Raw genomic sequence first — 18287 nt, 5'->3', positions numbered from 1 at the left:
GAAGAACTAAAAAAATGCTGAGGAAAATAACACCTTTAAAAATAGGCTAACTCAAAAAGCCAGTGAGGAGAAGGAGGCTCTAAAAAGCAGAACTAGCCAAATGGAAAAGAAGGTTCAAAAGCTCACTGAAGAAAATAGTTCTTTAAAAGAGAGAGTGGAGTTCAGGGAAACTAATGACTATGAGATCAACCAAGAAGTTAGCAAACAAAACCAAAAGATTGAAAAAATAGAAGATAATGTGAAACATGTCATTGGAAAAAAAAAAAAAAAGCTGATCTGGAAAATAGATCCAGGAGAGACAATTAAAAAATCATAGGACTACCTAAAAGTCATGATCAAAGAGCTTAGACAATAATTTCCATGAAATTTTCAAGGAAAACTGCCCTGATATTCTAGAAACAGATGGCACAATAAATATTTAAAGAATCTACCAATCACCTCCTGAAAGAGAGCCAAAAACAGAAACTCCTAAGAATACTGGGGCCAATTTTCAGAGTTCTCAGGTCAAAGAGAGAATATTACAAGCAGCTAAAAAGAAATAAATAAAGTATTGTGGAAATAAAATCAAGATAACAGGATCTTGGAGCTTCTACATTAAGGGATCAAAGGCCTTGGAATAGAATATTCCAGAAGTCAAAAGAACTGGGATTAAAACCAAGAATCATCCACACAGCAAAAGTGAGTATAATACTTCAAGGGAATAAATGGTCATTCAATGATATAGAGGACTTTCAAGCATTCATGATGAAAAGACCAAAATTGAATAAAAAATTTGACTTTCAAACACAAGAATCAAGAGAAGCATGCAAAAGTAAACAGGAAAGAGAAATCATAAAAGACTTTCTAAAGCTGAACTGTTTACATTCCTACATGGAAAAATAGTATTTGTAACTCTTGAGTCTTTTCTCAGTATTTGGATAGGTGGAGGGATTACACACACACACACACACACACACACACACACACACACACACACACACACACACACACACACACACATAGACAGAGTACATGTTGCCTTGAATCAGAAGAGATGATATACATAAAAAAAATAAAATAAAAATTAAGGGGTGATGGAAGAAAATCCTGGGAGGTGAAAGAGAGAAATGGAATGATGCAGGCTATAACTCATAAAAGAGAAGAAAAATCTTGTTCAGTGGAGGAGAAAAGGAGAAGATGAGAAAGGAAAAGTGAAGATTAATCTCTTCACATATGGCTTGAGGAGGGAATAACATGCTCAGTAAATTTGGTATGAAAATCTATCTTACACTACAGGTAAGAAGGGGAGGAGGGGACAAGTGGGGTGAGGGGGATGATATAAGGAAAGATAAATGGAAGAAGGGAGTAATTAAAAGTAAACACTTTGGGGAAGGTATAAGGTCAAATGAGAGAATAAAAAAAGGAAGGGTACAGGATATGATACAAGGCAATATAGCAGTATTACACAACATGATTATTATGGAAGTCTTTTGCAAAACAACTCAAATATAGCCTGTATGGAATTGCTTGGCTTCTTAGTGGAGATAGGTGGGGAGGGAGGGAGGAAGAGAAGTTGGAATTCAAGGTATGAGAAATGAATGTTAAGAATTATTATTATATATAACTGGAAAATAAGAAACACAGGTAACGGGACATGGAAATTTATCTTGTCCTACAAGAAAAGAGAGAAGATGGGGATAAGGGAAGGATAGGGTGTGATAGAAGGGAGGGTACATTGAGAAAAGGGATAATCATATTGCAAGGTATTATGGGGTGAGGGGAAGGGAGAGATGGGGAGAAAAATTGGAACTCAAAATTTTGTGGAAATGAATGTCAAAATCTAAAAATAAATAAATAAAAATCAGTTTGGGATATAGACCTAATAGTAGAATTGCTGGATCAAATGGTATGCACAGCTTTATAGCCTTTGTGGCATAGTTTCAAATTTCTCTTGATCATGACTGAATTGGTTCACAACTTCACCAATTGTGTATTTATGTTCATATTTTTTTTTCCAAATTATCTCCAACATTTATCATTTTTCTTTTCTGACGTATTTGTCAGTCTGATAGGTGTGAGGTCATACTTAGGGTTACTTTAGTTTGCATTTCTTTAGTTAATAGTGAATTTGAGCATTTTTACACAGCTTTTGAGTTCTTTTGAAAGCTACCCGTTCATATCCTTTGACCATTTATCAATTGGAGAATGACTTGTATTCTTGCTATAAAAAAAATTCCCCAGATTTTAGCTTTCCTCCTAATCGTGGATGCATTGGATTTGTTTGTGCAAAATCTCTTTTTAATTTAAGCCACTATGCTTCATATAATGCTCTCTATCTCTTGTTTTGTGACAATTTCTTCCACTATCTCAGTTTCTGACAGGTTAGATATCTCATGCTCTCCTAATTTGCTTATGGTATTAACCACTGTGTATAAATCATGTATTCATTTTTACCTTATTTTAGTATAGTGTGCGAGATGTTGGTTTATGCCTACTTTCTTCCATATTACTTTCCAATTTTGTTCTTGTTCCAAAAGCTTAAATTTTGGTGTTTGTCAAAAACTACTTTACTCTGTTCATTTACTAATATATTCCACCATTCTGTTTCTTAGGCAGTGTCAGATTATTTTGGTGATTGCCACTTTGTAATATAGTTTGAGATCTGTTACTGCTAGGCCACTTTCCTTCACATTCTTATTTTCATTGATTACCTTTATATTTTTTAACTTTTGTTCTTCTAGATGAATTTTGATGTGATTTTTCTAACTCTGTTTAATAACTTGCTGGGTATTTGATTTGTATGGCACTTAAATAAAATAATTTAGGCAAAAAATGTCATTTTTATTATAATGGTTTGAGCTACCTAAGAGAAATTAACATTTCTCCAATTTATTATGATTATATACTTCCTGAACTTGTTTTGGCAGGAGGAGTCTCAAGATTTTTACATTGTCCACAGTTATTTTTATGTTTTTCATTCTTTTTTTTGCCATTTTTCCTTTCTTTGAAAGTTGAACTCTGCTCCTGGGATGAAAGGGGAACTGTTTCAGGTTTCTTGTGCTAGGGGCTGCATGCCCTGACTGCTTACCTGATGTTGCACTGATCTTGCCCTGAGGCCCATGGGAGACCCTTCTGTCTGGTGCTTTACTGAGGGGGTTGGCTGGTGCTACTGGAAGCACTAAGTGTCTGGCAGCTTACATGGCACTAAGCTGGAGTCCTAATGGTGGTATCTGGTGTGTGCTGAGGCTTGCATTTCCTGTGGCTACATTGAAATTTGTGGAGGTCTGGCTGGTGGAAGATGCCTGTTTATCCAGTACTACACTGATGCACAATGGTGGTTCTCAGAAATGGAGTCAGGTGGTTTGCTGTAATGGCAAGTAAACTAGGTTTTTCTGCTGTTTTTGATTTAGGATAATAGAAAGGTATAATGTCTCTATTTTAATGTGACTGAGAAGAATCTTTCCCACCCATTTTTGGGTCTGGGAAGATTTGTAAAGAGATCCAAGCCTTTTGATAATGATTCACTGGTTATTAAGGAATGTGATGCCCTCTGGCTTCAAAACGTGTATAAAGTCTCTGAGGGTGAGGCTTTACTTTGGAGATTAGTTTTTGTAAGAGTATTTAGCCAGATGAGGAGTCTGGGAAGCCGGCCAAGGAGTCCCAGGCTTTCCAGACATCATGTTTCCCTCTCTGGCAACTATGGTGAGGCAGCTGGGGTCCAACAGTCTGTTGAATTCATACAGAGGAAGCCATGTCTGTTGACTTTTAATTTCTCTATATTTTCTTTGAAGTTCAGAGTGTTGACTCCCCTGAACTAGTTGAATCATAGATGTGTTTAATTAAAGTGATTGTTAACCTCTTGAAAGTTGATTTCCTTTTATCATTGCTGATCTAAGAACCTGTGATATCAGTCCCCTCTGTGTATTATAGGGTGCTTACTGATACATTCCCTGGCTATGCTAAGGTACATAGGTGGAGGGAAGGGGGCATGGTGAAGTCTTGGTGTTGGCCTTTGCCCTACCACAGTGGTACTCAAGATCTCCTGGTTTCTCAAGGTGGGGCTTGCTGCAGACTTGCTGGGATACTGCCCACCCTGGAATGTGCTCTCGTTTCACCAATGTAAAATTAACCTTTCCTGACAATCCAAGTTTCTTGGGCTAAAAGATTGTTTCACCACTACTTTCTGCTGGTTCTACTGTTGCATGATTTGTTTGAGGGTGCTATTTTATGGTTGTTTGGAGATGAGTATGGTAGAGTTAGAGCAATTTACTGCTTACTCTGCCATGTTAGGTCCTGGAAATCTGTCTACAGCTATTTTAAGTGGAATTTCTCTTTCTGTATCTTCTTGCCACATTTTGTTGGTAATATATAGAAATGTTGACACTTTTTGTGGGTTTATTTTATATTATGCAAATTTGCTAAAGTTGTTAATTATTTCAACTAGTTTTTTAGTTGATATTCTAGTATTCTTCAAGTATACCATCATGTCATCTGCAAATATCTATGGTTTTACTTCCTCATTGCCTATTCTAATTCTTTCAATTTTTTTTCTTTCTCTTATTGCTATACTTTAGCATTTCTAGTACAATACTGAATGATAGTGGCAAAAGTGGGCATGCTTGCTTCACTCCTGATCTTATTGGGAAGACTTCTCACTTATTCTCATTATAAATAATGCTTGTTAGATAGATACTACTCATCATTTTAAGGAAAGCTCCTTCCCTTTGTTTCTATACTTTCTAGCATTTTTAGTAGGAATTGGTATGGTCTTTTGCTTTCTGTGCATCTAACTGGAATATGATACGATTTTTGCTGTTTTTGTTATTGATATGGTCAATTGTGCTCATACTTTTCTTAACGTTAAACTAGCCCTACATTTGTAGTACAAATATTTTTTGTATTTATAAATATATAAGTATAAATTTAAATATAAGAATATCCCAAATATTTTATAGAGCTTTGGAATTAATTATTTTTAAATTCTAGAAGAATTCAGGTATGAATTCATTTGGTGCTGGGGATTTATTTTTTTTATTAGGGAGCTCATGCATGGTGTATTCAATTTCTTTTTCTAATGTACTGTTAAGTATTCTATTTCCTCTTCTATTAGTCTAGGCAATTTATATTTTTGTAAATATTCATTAATTTCACTTAGATTTTCAGATTTGTTGGCATACAGTTTGGAAAAAGGATACTAACAACTGCTTTATTTTCCTCTTCACTGATACTGAATTTCCTGTTTTTAGTTTTGATACTGGTAATTTCATTTTCTTCTTTTTCTAATCAAACTCATCAATGGTTTATCTATTTTCTTTTTTCTTTTTCATAAAGTCAGCTCCTAGTTTTATTTATTAGTTTGAAGTTGTTGTTTTACTATCAATTTTATCAAACTGTTCTTTGATTTTAGGAATTTATAATTTGGTATTTAGTTGGGAATTTTTAGTTTATTTTCCTAGATTTTTTATGAGTTGCATGCCTAATTTATTGATCAGCAATTTCTCTGTTTTATTAATTTAAGAGTTTAAAGATATTAATTTCCCCCTAAGTACTTGCTTTGTCTGCATCCCAAAAGTGTTGGCATGATTTTTGATTTTTGTCATTCTGTTTAATGAATTTATTGATTATTTATTTCCTTGGGATTATTTAGTTGCCATTTGTTAATCCTATGTTACCATGGTCCTTTATTGAATGTGATTTTTATTGCATCATGATATGAAAGGGAAAAATTTACAATTTCTGCTTTTCTGAATTTGGCTTTGAGTTTGTTTTTGTAATGCCCTAATACATGGTCAATTTTTACACATGTGGCATGTACCGTTGAGGGGGAAAAGAGTATATTCCTTTCTATTCCCATTCAATTTTTTGTCCTAGAGGTCCATCTTGTCTAACTCAAAAAAATTCTATTCACCTTCTTGATTTCTTTTGTGTTTATCTACAGTCAGAATATTGTAATTCTGGAAGCAGAAATTTGAGTTCCCACACTGTAAATCATTTAACCTTTCCTTTAAGAATTGGATACTACAAGAGGGAAGAGCCAAAATGGCAGAGTAGAAGCAAGCACCTGCTTGAGTTCTCCCCCAAAACCCCTCAAACTACCTGTAAAAAATTACTCTAAATAAATTCTAGAGAAGCAAAAGCCACACAATGACAGAGTGAAACAGATTTCTACCCCAAGACAATCTAGAAGGCTGACAAGAAGGATCTATTCCACCAGGCTCAGAGCAGAGTGCAGCCCTCCATGGGCCACACTGGCAACAAATGGGACTGAAATAGTCCTCAAGGCACTGAAGCACTGGTAGCCACAGTGGTTTCCAGACTACTCAACCCACAATTGCCAGAGATAGCTTCAAAAGTCAGTGGGAAAGCTCTCTTACCTGGATGAGAAAGGAACTTAGTTCAGTCCCAGAACCAGGCCTAGACACAGGGCAGCAGGATCCACTGCCATTACAACAGTTGCTTCTGGAGCTCTCAGCCAACTGATGGTGAGGGATTTGAGCAACTGATCTGGTTCACAGTCCTGGGTGATGATCCTGGGGTGAGGAGGGGCAGTGCCAGGAAGGAGTTGGTGGTGGTTCTGCAGAGGGAATCCTACTCACAGTTCCAGGGCAGAAAAAGTCACAGATCAGAGTGCAGTCCAGGAGAGCAGTCAGCACCCCTTCTTTGATCATAACAATTTGGAGCAACTGAGAATTTATAAGCCCTTAGAGTTATCTCTGAAAACAGCTGCTCAAAACTGGAACTTGGGGCAATACACCTTCCAATTAACACAGAGCTCAAAAGTCAAGTAATTGGCTGGGGAAAGGATCAAACAGAAGAAAAATAAGTCTATAGAAGGTTACTTCCTTGGGGAATAGGTACATTCTTAAGTATAGGTAGTTTTTGTTGTTGTTGTTGTTGTTTTGTTCTTTTGTTTTTGTTTTTGTTTTTTAGTTTTGCCCTCCAAAATCTCACATTCAAAGCCCTCTGATCTTTTAATGCAGAAGCAATCTTGGATCGTCCTGATGATGTCTCCATGATATTTGTTTCTTTTTGGCTACTTTCAATATTTTCTCCTTGAACCTTAGGGCTTTGAAATTTGACTATAACATTCCTGGGAATTTACATTTTGGTATCTCTTTCAGGAGGTGATTGACAGATTCTTTCAGTTTCTATTTTTAAGCTTTTCATTCTAGCATGTCAAGGTAATTTCCCTTGATATTTTTTTTTGAAATATTACATTTAGACACTTTTCTTTTTATGGTGGCTTTCAGGAAGTATATTAGCAAGCACCATAGCACACTGAGGATGGACGGCTAGCACAGGTCACTTTATCTGCTTTCTACAGGAAAGACAGATTAAAAGGGGTTACCAATCCTTCTTTAATTAAACATATATAGGTTTTTCACTAATTCAGAGGAAAGGTCAATACCATGAACATGGAAAGACTGCAAACAGAGAAAACAGAAGCAGAGGAATTAGGACAAAGATTAGTAGACCAGGCTCCAACTGTCCCATAAAGTAATACAATTACCTACGTACACCACCAGAGTGGGTAGGACTAACATCTGAGTATTTAGGGCTCTTAAACAATGGCTACTCAGAGTTCCTTTCAGGGAATCAAAAGGTTCTTCTCATAAGTGAAACCATTAAACAAAATGCCAACCTCCCTGTATATAAAACAAAAACCCAGCTCCTGATTGGCTCAGAGTCAGTAAGCATGAAACTTACATGATTAGCTCCATTGTGGACCATCAGTATTCAAAGGAGATTGAATCTTTAGATGTTTTCAATGAGAATGGGAAAATGAACTCCAAAAAAAAAACAAAACCAAAACAGAACAAAACAAAAAGTCTCACCTTGCTTGCTCTTCCAGGTTATCTCTCCTCAATCTATTTTTCAGGTCAGTTTTTTTTTTTCATGAGATAGTTTACATTTTCTCCCATTTTTATCAATCATTTTATTTTGTTTTATTGTTTCTTGTTGTCTCATGTAAGCATTAGCTTCCATTTGCCCAATTTTAATGTTTAAGGAATAATTTCTGTCAGTAAACTTTTGTACCTTCTTTTCCATTTGGCCAATTCTGCTTTTAAAAAAAAATTATAAAGTTTATTTATTTTCAATTCTCAACATTTACTTCCACAAAAATTTGAATTCAAAATTTTCTCCCCATCTCTTCCCACCCCCCCACCCTCGGACAGCATGCACACCATCCACCCCTTCCTCCAGTCTGTCCTCCTTTCTATTACTCACCCTTCTTCCATCCCCTTCTGCTCTATTTTCCTGTAGGGCAAACATATTTCTATACTCCATTGCCTGTACAGCTTAATTTCCAGTTGTATACAAAAGCAACTTTTAACATTCATTATTAAAGCTTTGAGTTTCATATTCTCTCCCTTTCTCCCTCTCCCCCACACTCATTGAGAAAACAAGCAATTCAATATAGGTCATATATGTGTAAGAATGCAAAGCACTTCCACAATAGTTATGCTGTAAAAGACTAACCCCATTTCTCTCTATCTTATTCTGTTCTCCATTTATTCTGTTCTCTCCTTTGACCTGTCCTTCCAGAACAGTGTTTGCTTCTGATATCCCTTTCCCCAATTTTCTGTCCCTTCTAAAATCTTCCCTCTCCCATCCCCTTTCCCCTTGCCTTCCTGCAGGGTAGAATAGATTTCCATATCCAACTGACTGTATATTATTCCCTCCTTAAGTCAAATCCCATGAGAATAAGAGTCAATTATTAATTATTTTCTTTCGTCTCCCCCATCTTCCCTTCCATTGTAAAAGATCTTTCTTCTCTCTATGAGACTATTAACTGCATTCTACCTCTCCCTTTCTCTTATTATGTTCCACTCAAGAGTAATTTTCATTATATATTTTTAGGTATTCTCCTTTCATATTGAGCTCAGCCTATGTCTTCTGTCTCTCTATATGCAGTCATCAATTGGGGAATGACTTCTATTCTTGTACATTTGACTCAGTTCTCTATGTATTTCAGAAATGAGGCCTTTATCACAGACACTAGTAGCAAAAATTCTTTCCCAGTTTCCTATTTCGCTCCTAATCTTGGTTGCAATGGGTGTGTTTGTGCAAAAGCTTTCCAATTTAATGCAACCAAAATTATCCGTTTTACACTGTATGAAATACTCTGTCTCTTTAGTCAAAAATTTCTCCATTCTCCACAAATCTGAAAAATACACTATTCCTTGCTCCCATAATTTGTTTATAGTATCAGTTTTATACCTAGATCATGTATTCATTGGACTTTATACTTGTGTATGGTGTCAGGCACTGGTCTATGCCCAGTTTCCCCCACACTGTTATCAAGTTTTCCCAGCAAATTATGGCAGTAAATTCTTATCCCAGAAGCTGGGGTTCTTGGTTTTAACACTGACCACTGTGTCTTGAGTACCTAACCTTTGCCATTGGTCTATCCCTCTATTTCTTAAGCAGCATGAAATGGTTTTGATGATTTCTACTTTATACTACAATTTGATATTTGGTAGGGCTAGGCCAACTTCCCTATCATTTCTTTTCATTAGTTCCCTTGATATTCTAGATATTTTGTTCTTCCAGATGAATTTTGTTATTATTTTTTCCAGCTCTAGAAAATAATTATCTGGTAGTTTAATTGGTATGGCACTGAACAGATGAATTAATTTAGGTATGATTGTAATTTTCATTACATAAGCTCTGTCTATCCATGAGCAACTGATGTTTTTCCACTTACCTAAATATGTCTATTTGTTTGAAAAGTGTTTTGTAATTGTGTTCATTTTAGTCTCTGAGTTTGTTTTGGTAGGTAGACTCCCAGATATTTTATAGTGTCTACCATAGTTTTAAATGGGATTTCTCCTTCTGTCTTTTGCTGTTGGACTTAGAAACATATAAAGATGCAAATGATTTATGTGGGTTGATTTTGTAACCTGCAACTTTGCCAAAGTTGTTTATTATTTCAAGTACTTTTTATTTGATTCTCCGGGATTCTCTAAGTATCTCATTATATCATCTGCAAAGAGTGAAAACTTAGTTTCTTCTTTGCCTATTCTTATTCCTTCAATTTCTTTTTCTTCTCTTACTTGTACAGCCAACATTTCTAGTACCACATTGAATAACAGTGGTGATAATGGACATACTTGCTTCACCCCTGATCTTATTGGAAATGCATCCAGCTTATCCTAATTACATATAATGTTTGCTGATGGTTTTAGGTAGATACTACTTATTATTTTATGGTAAACACCCTTTATTCTTATGCTCTCCAGTGTTTTCAAAAGAAATGGGTGCTGTACTTTGTCAAAAGATTTCTCTGCATCTATTGAGATAATCATACGGCTTCTGTTACATTTCTTATTGATATGATAAATAATGCTGATAGTTTTCCTGATATTGAACCAGCCCTTCATTCCTGGTATAAATCCTACCTGATCACAATATATTACTGTCATGGTAAGTCGCTATGTTCCTTTTGCTAATATCTTATTTAAAATTTTTGCATCCATATTCATTAGAGAAATTGGTCTATAATTTTCTTTCTTTGTTTTGGCTCTTCCTGGTTTAGGTATCAGATCCATTTTTGTATCATAAAAATAAATGGGTAGCAATTCTTCATCAATTTTCTCAAATAGTCTATATAGTATTAAATTTAACTCTGCTTTAAATGTGATATACAATTCACTTGTAAATCCATCTGGCCCTGGAGATTTTTTTTTTCCTAAAAATTCATTGATGGATGTTCAATGTCTTTTTCTGAGATGGGGTTATTTAAGTATTCAACTACCTCTTCTGTTAATTTGACCAATTTATATATTTTTAAAATATTCATTCATTTCATTTAGATTGTCAAATTTATGGGCATGCAACTGGACAAAATAGTTTCTAATTATTGTTTTAATTTCCTCCTCATTGTAGGTGAGTTAACCCTTTCCATTTTTGATATTGGTAATTTGATTTTCTTCTATTTTTTTTTAAATCAAATTGACAAAAGATTTATCAGTTTTGTTGGGGTGTTTTTTTCTCATAAAACCTACCCTTAGTTTTATTTATTAGTTCAGCAGTTTTCTTAATTTCAATTTTATTAATCTCTCTTTTGATTTTCAGTATTTCTAATTTGGTGTTTATTTGGGGATTTTCTATTTGTTCTTTTTCTAGCTTTTTCAGCTGCAAGCCCACTAGATTGATCTCCTCTTTCTCTATTTTATTCATTTAGGCACTCAGTGATATAAAACTTCCCCTAAGAATGGCTTTTGCAGTATACCATAACTTTTAATAGCTTGTCTCATTGTCATTCATTTGCATGAAGTTGTTGATTGTGACTATGATTCATTGTTTAACCCGCTCATTCCTTACAATGAGATTGTTTATTTTTCCAATTAATTTTTGGTTTATCTTTCTATGGCTTTTTATTATGTATAATTTTTATTGTATTACGGTCTGAGAAGGATGCATTGAGTATTTCTGCCTTTCTGCACTGGAATGTGATGTTTTTGTGCCCCAGGACATGGTCAGTTTTTGTATTTGTGCCACATACCTCTGAGAAAAAGGTATGTTCTTTACTATCCCCATCCAGTTTTCTCCAGAGATCTATGCTATCTACCTTATTCAGAATTTTATTCACCTCTTTAACGTTTTTCTTGTTTATTTTGAGGTTAGATTTATCAAGTTTAGAGAGGGGGAGTTTGAACTCCCCCAGTAGTATAGTTTTGCTATCTATTTCTTCCTGTAACTCCTTTAACTTCTCCTCTAACAATCTGGATGCTATACCAAATTGGAGCATGTTTGTTTAATAATGATTTTACTTCATTATCTATGGTGCCTTTTAGCAGGATATAGTTTTCGTCTTTAGATTAGATCTATTTCTGCTTTTTTTATCTGAGATTACGATTGAAACCTTACTTTTCTACATCAGCTGAAGTTCAATATATTCTGCTCCAAACATTTGCTTTTACCTGGTGTGTATCCCCTGATTTCAAATGTGTTTCTTGTAAACAACGTGTTGTTGGATTATGGTTTTTAATCCATTCTACTACCTGGCTCCGTTTCATGGGAGAGTTCATCCCATTCATATTCATAGTTATGATTACTGTGTCTTTCTTTCCATCTTCTTTCCCCATGTTTATGCTTTTAGTTGTTCCTTCTCCCTTCCCCTCCACAACAGAGTTTTAATTTTTGACCACTGGCTCCCTCAGTCTTGCCTCCCTTCTTTAAGTCCCTTCCATTTTACTTCCCTTTTCCCTTTCTACTTCTTCCCTCCCTTTTAGCCTCCCCTCCCTTTTCTTTCCCCTTTCTCCTCCTACTGCCTATAAAGTGAATTTGATTTTTATACTTAATTGAATTTTTTGTTCCTTCCTTGATTCAAATCAGATGAGAGTATGTATCAAATGATGTTCATCTCCCTCTCCTCTTTCCCTCTAATGTAATAAGATTTTGTGCTTCTTCCTGTGATGTAATTTACCTTTGTTCTGCCTCCTCTTTTTCACATCTCCAGTTACAATCTCTTCACACACTTAAATCACATTTTTATCATCACATCATTTAATTTATACTCACTCCTTCTATCTATTTAAATCCCTTTTATATGTCATAATAAATGTACAATTCTCAAGATTAACAAGTATCATCTTCCCTTATAGGGATATGGTTTGCTCATATGGTATTACTAGTGTTTTTTTTCCTATTTCCCTTTTTATGCCTCTTTTGAGACTTGTTTTTGAGAATAAAATATTCTATTGAGCTCTGGCCATTTCATCAGGAAATTTATTATTTCATTATTCCTTATTGCACTGAATGTCCATCTCCTTGCCGGAAATATTATTCTCAGTTCTGCTGTGTCATTGATCCTTGGTTGTAGTCCCAGCTTGTTTGCCTTATGGAATATCATATTCCAATCCCTCTGATTTTTTAATGTAGAAGCTGTAAAGTCATGTGTGCTCCTAACTGTAGCTCCTTGATATTTGCATTTTTTTTCTGACTGCTTGCAGTATTTTTTCCTTCACTTCACAGTTCTGGAATTTTATCAGTGATATTCCTTGGTGTTTTCAGTTTGAGATCCCTCCCAGGAGGTCAATGGTGGATTCTTTTGCTGACTATTTTGCCCTCCATATGTAAGACCTCTGGGCAGTTTTTTTTTTGATGATTCATTGGAAGATAGTGTTCAGGATCTTTTTTTTTTCATCATATCTTTCTGGTAGGCCAAGAGTTCTTAAATCTTCTCTCCTGGATCTATTTTCCCAGTCAGTTATTTTTCCAATGAGATATTTTACATTTTATTCTATTTCTTTTCATTCTTTGAATGATTCTTGATGTTTCACAGAGTCATGAGCTTCTACTTTCCCAATTCTAATTTTTAACAATTTGTTTCCTTCAGTTAACTTTTGCATCTCCTTTTCCATCTACTCAATTGTTCCTTTTAAGGAGTTATTTTCTCCAGTTAGTTTTTGCATTTCCTTTTCCATTTGTCCATTTTTCCTTTTAAATTCCTTTGTGATTTCTTTTTTCTTATTTTTAAAATCATTGGCCAGTTTTTCTTCTAATTCCCTGATTTGGATTTTAAAATCCTTCCTGAGCTCTTCCAAGAATGCTCTTTGGCCTTGAGACCAGTTCATATTTCCTTCTGAAATTTCACATGGGAATATTTTCTCAATGCTGACCTCTTTGTTATTTGTGTTTTGATCCTTGTCCCCGTAGAAAGATTCTATGGTCTTATCTTTTCTGGTTTGCTTCTTGCTCACATTGATCACCCTTTCCTTGGCTTTTAAAGTGGATCTCTGCTTCTGGGGGAATAGGGGGCTCTGTTCCATGGCTCTTGCTTCTTGTGCTCATAACTCGAGGTTTTGTGTATTGTGGCCTCTGGTTCTTTCACCTAGAAGCTAGAATACTGTAGCTTACCTGATGCTGAGTTTGTTGGTGTGCCATAGCAGAGGCCAGGAGAAATTTTTCTGAGTTTCTCTAGAGTTACCCTGGAGCTACTTGCATTAAGTGTTGGGGAGGGATTCTGGCCATAGGAGGTCTCCTCTCCTAAGCACAGTCAGTCTCAGTGTTTGGTGATCCCCATTTGTGCTAATGTCTTCCCGATTCCCCTGGCTGTGCTTAGGTAGGTCTGGGGTCCTGGTGTTGACAGTTATTGACTCCACTCCCCTGGGATTCAGGATCTCCTCCCAGTTTGCTGAGGTGGGGTTGTATGGGACAGCTCCAGTCCTGCACTGGCCCCCTTCTGCCACAGTAACAGGGAACTCCCTTTGTGATTTTCCTAGCCTCAAGGTTTATGAGACTGTGTACCCCTTCAAATGTTCTCATTGTTCCCGGATTTTTCCTGCGGAAATATTCTCCGTGTTTTTCAAGGTTGGTAAGGGGAGGAAGATAGCATTTACCAATCACTCAGCCATCTTTGTTCCCAGAAGTTCAAATAGGTGACTTATAGACATTTAATCTGCAGACTGATAGTCTCAGGGGTGGATGCTGCATTTACCCTGGGGTTCTGGGGTTCTCTCTTGCTCAATTCCACTGGACTTCTGTCCTGGGCTGATAAGTTTGAGATTCTACAGTATTGCTGCTGTGTCAGACTGCCAAGGCTTTCCTGCTCAGTTTTGTTATGATGGGGTCTGCACTAGTACAGTTTGTGGACTGTGTGCTGTGTGCTCCTCTAGTCACATGCAACAGATCCTTTTTGTCCATCTTCTAGTCTGCCCTGATTTGGAAATCTACCACCCTTTTTCTCATATTGGATTCTACCACTCTAAAATTTGCTCAGATTCTCTTTTTAGAGGTATCTGAAGGAGTTTGTCTTAGAGTTTAGGTGAATAGTTGCTCTCATTCCACCGTTTTGTCCCCAGCCCTCCCTTAGTAGCTTTTTTATGATCAAATAATTTTTCATTTCTGTTGCTCTTATCATTTGTTCTTTTTTTTCAGCCTATTATTTGACCTATAACTTTACATTAAAGTTGATATGTGCTCACAGGTTGGAGTGGCCACTGTCCAAAGTTTCAGGTTTCTCATGCTGCTCTTCTCAGACATAGTTCAGGACGTCTGGGGTTTTTTTGTTCTTCCAAGGTTCTATGATGTAAAGAGAGATTTGCTCACTGTTCTCCTTGTCTGTTCTGTGGTCTGTAACCAACCAGAAAAGCACTGTTCTCCACCCTGGAACTATTACCAGGACATCTGAATCTCTGTACATACAAGCACTAGTGTGCTGGTGTTCCTCTTAGCTCTGGGACCATAACCTGAAACTGCTTATAGATGATGTAACAGAGTTCTACATCCAGTACCAGCATGTCCTTCCAACCAGTTTCTGAGTGCTTCCTGTCTATGAGTGTGAATTGTTAAAGCTTCTATCATTGCTGATGATAAACTGCCTTCAAGAACTGCTTCTGGCACTCTGGCACATCCTAGACTGAATTATTTTTTGCTCAGAGTCAGGTACAACTTCCACTGTGCTGAGACAGACTTTTTCTGCAAACTTCCTAAGTTGTTCTGATCTGAAAATTTGTTTCACCCTAACCTGTACTTCTTGGTGCTGCTGCTTCAGAATTAGATTTAAGGTGTTTAAAGTTGTTTACAGAGTTCCCAGGTCAAGGAGAAAATATTGCAAGCAACTAGAAAGAAACGATTCGAGTATTGTGGAAATACAATCAGGATAACACAGGATCTGGCAGCTTCTACATTAAGGGATCAAAGGGCTTGGAACAGGATATTCCAAGAGTCAAAGGAACTGGAATTAAAACCAAGAATTACCTACCCAGCAAAACTGGATATAATACTTCAGTTCCTTTGATTTCTGGAATATTCTATTCCAAGCCCTTCAATCCCTTAATGTAGAAGCTGCCAGTTCCTGTGTTATCCTGATTGTATTTCCACAAAACTCTAATTGCTTTTTTCTAGCTGCTTACAATATTTTCTCCTTGACCTTGGGATTAAAACCATGAATCACCTACCCAGCAGAACTGAGTATAATACTTCAAAGGAAAAATGGTCACACAGTGATATAGAGGACTTTCAAGCATTCATGTTGAAAAGACTAGACCTGAATAGAAAATTTGACTTTCAATCACAAGAATCAAGAGAAGCATGAAAAGGTAAACAGGAAAGAGAAATTGTGAAGTACTTTCTAAAGTTGAACTGTTTACATTACTACATGGAAAGATAATATGTATAACTTGAGATTTTTCTCAGTATTTGGATAGGTGGAGAGATTACACACATACACACACACACAAATAGACAGAGTACAAGTTGAGCTGAATCAGAAGAGATGATATCCATAAAAAAACTAAAATAAAATTAAGGAGTGAGAGAGGAAAATATTGGGAGGAGAAGGAGAAAAATGGAATGGGGCAGACTATCACTCATAAAAGAGTTAAGAACAATATTGTTAAATGGAGGAGAAAGGGAGGAGGTGAGAAGGGAGGATTGAATCTTACTCTCTTCACATATGGCTTAAGGAAGGAATAACATGTTAACTAAATTTGGGATAAAAATCTATCTTTCACTACAAGAAATAGAAGAGGAGGGGACAAGTGGGGTGAGAGGGATGATAGAAGGGAGGGCAAATGGGAGAAGGAAGTATCTAGAAATAAACACTTTGGGGAATGGACAAGGTCAAAGGAGAGAATATAAAAGAAGGGGGTGAGGGTAGGATGGAGGGAAATATAGTTAGTCTTACACAATATAACTATTATGGAAGCTTTTAACAAAATGACATACATACATAAATATATATATATATATATAATATGTAAACACACATATACATACATAGACATAGCCTATATTGAATCACTTGCCTTCTCAGTGGGGATGGGTGGAGAGGGAGGGAGGGAGAGAAGGTGGAATTCAAAATATTAGAAAGGAATATTGATAATTATTATTGCATATAACTGGGAAATAAGAAATACAGGTAATGGGGTATAGAAATTTAGCTTGCCCTATAAGAAAAGAGAGAAGATGGGGATAAGGGAAGGGTGGGGTGGGGTAGAAGGGAGGGTACATTGAGAAAAGGGATAATCAGATTGCAAGTTATTATGGGGTGAGGAGAGGGGAGAGATGGGGAGAAAAATTGGAACTCAAAATTTTGCGGAAATGAATGTCAAAATCGAAAAATAAATAAATCTTTTAAAAATAAAGAAGTATAAGTCAAGAAGGAATACATTACAAGTGTACAGTATAATTTTATTTAAAGGCCCAAAGATGAAGAGGGAATGCCTCATGTGAGGTCCAACATGTAGAACACTTTGCCTGGAATATAGAATGAATGTAGAGAAGTAATTTGTAACAAGCCTGATGTTGGAATGAAATGAGGCATTTGTAGGTCATTTACTGATTAATAAGAAATTTTTTTTCCCATAGCATAGGATTCTTCAGCATTGAGCTTGAGTAGATGTTTCTACTGTTTCCATATGGAAACTTATTTGATCATCATGAAGGTATATGGAATAGGTTTATAATGACTACTAAATCTGAATGATCCCTTCTGGGTGGGAAACCTTTGTTCCTTTAAACCACAAGGAAGCCATGTCAATGGAACTAGAGGCTATTAGGAAGCTAAAACAAAGGAAAGGAAGCTGATGCCTTGGCCCTCTACACCAATGAAATTTCCAAGTCCTCACTTTTCTGGGAAAACCTAGTATAAATCAATTTTGGATGGAATGGGAGAACCCTGGAAGATAAGTTTTCTACCTATCCTGAAACAGTAATTTGAATCAGCATGTCTTTAGTTTAAAATGACTTATCAGGGTGGAGTAGTAAGACACACATACGCAGGGTCCCCCCCCACAGCCCATAAAATACCTGTAGAGAGAGACTCTCAACAAATTCTGGAGCAGCAGAAGTGGAGAACAACAGAGTGGAGGAGATTTTTCAGCCCAGGGTGAACTGAAAGACCCATGGGAAATGTTGGTTGCACTGGAGGCAGAGCAGAGCATGGACCCCAGCCCAGCCCTGGCCAGGTGATTTGGCTCACAAACAGCCCTTGGGGGCAGAATCTCCAGTTATGGAATCTCCAGTCCCAGTAGCAACGGTTCCCAGATTCCTCAACCCACAGGCACCAAACGACAGTGACGGGGTATTTTCAGCTGGCCAAGAAGGGAGAAGGGCTTTCCCATAGCTCTGGCAGCAGACAGCGGCCACAGAGGCTGCACAGCAGCCCATACGGACTGCTCCATTGTTGGAGCACAAAAACCCCTGGGGGCACTGAAGAGTTGAGCCTTACCTCAGCCCTGTGTGGAGGCCTTGGCCAAGCTGGTCTTTGTCTCACACTAAATGAGGGCCCTGCCCATCCAGCTTATCTGAAAATCAGTCCCCAGTGCTGACTTGGCCAAACTGGAGGCTGTGAGGCT

The 18287-nt window shown here is 36.7% G+C and overlaps 1 pseudogene; it reads left to right on the top strand.

The window, feature by feature from the left end:
- The first annotated feature begins 3177 nt into the window (after positions 1 to 3177).
- Positions 3178 to 18287, top strand: part of LOC140512092 (transcriptional enhancer factor TEF-3 pseudogene) — a 44049-nt pseudogene continuing 28939 nt past the window's right edge.

Source organism: Notamacropus eugenii, chromosome 6, assembly GCF_028372415.1.
Source record: "Notamacropus eugenii isolate mMacEug1 chromosome 6, mMacEug1.pri_v2, whole genome shotgun sequence".
Lineage (NCBI taxonomy): Eukaryota > Metazoa > Chordata > Mammalia > Diprotodontia > Macropodidae > Notamacropus > Notamacropus eugenii.
Note: the sequence above shows the minus strand (reverse complement) of the source record. Positions and strands in the feature narration are given on the sequence as shown.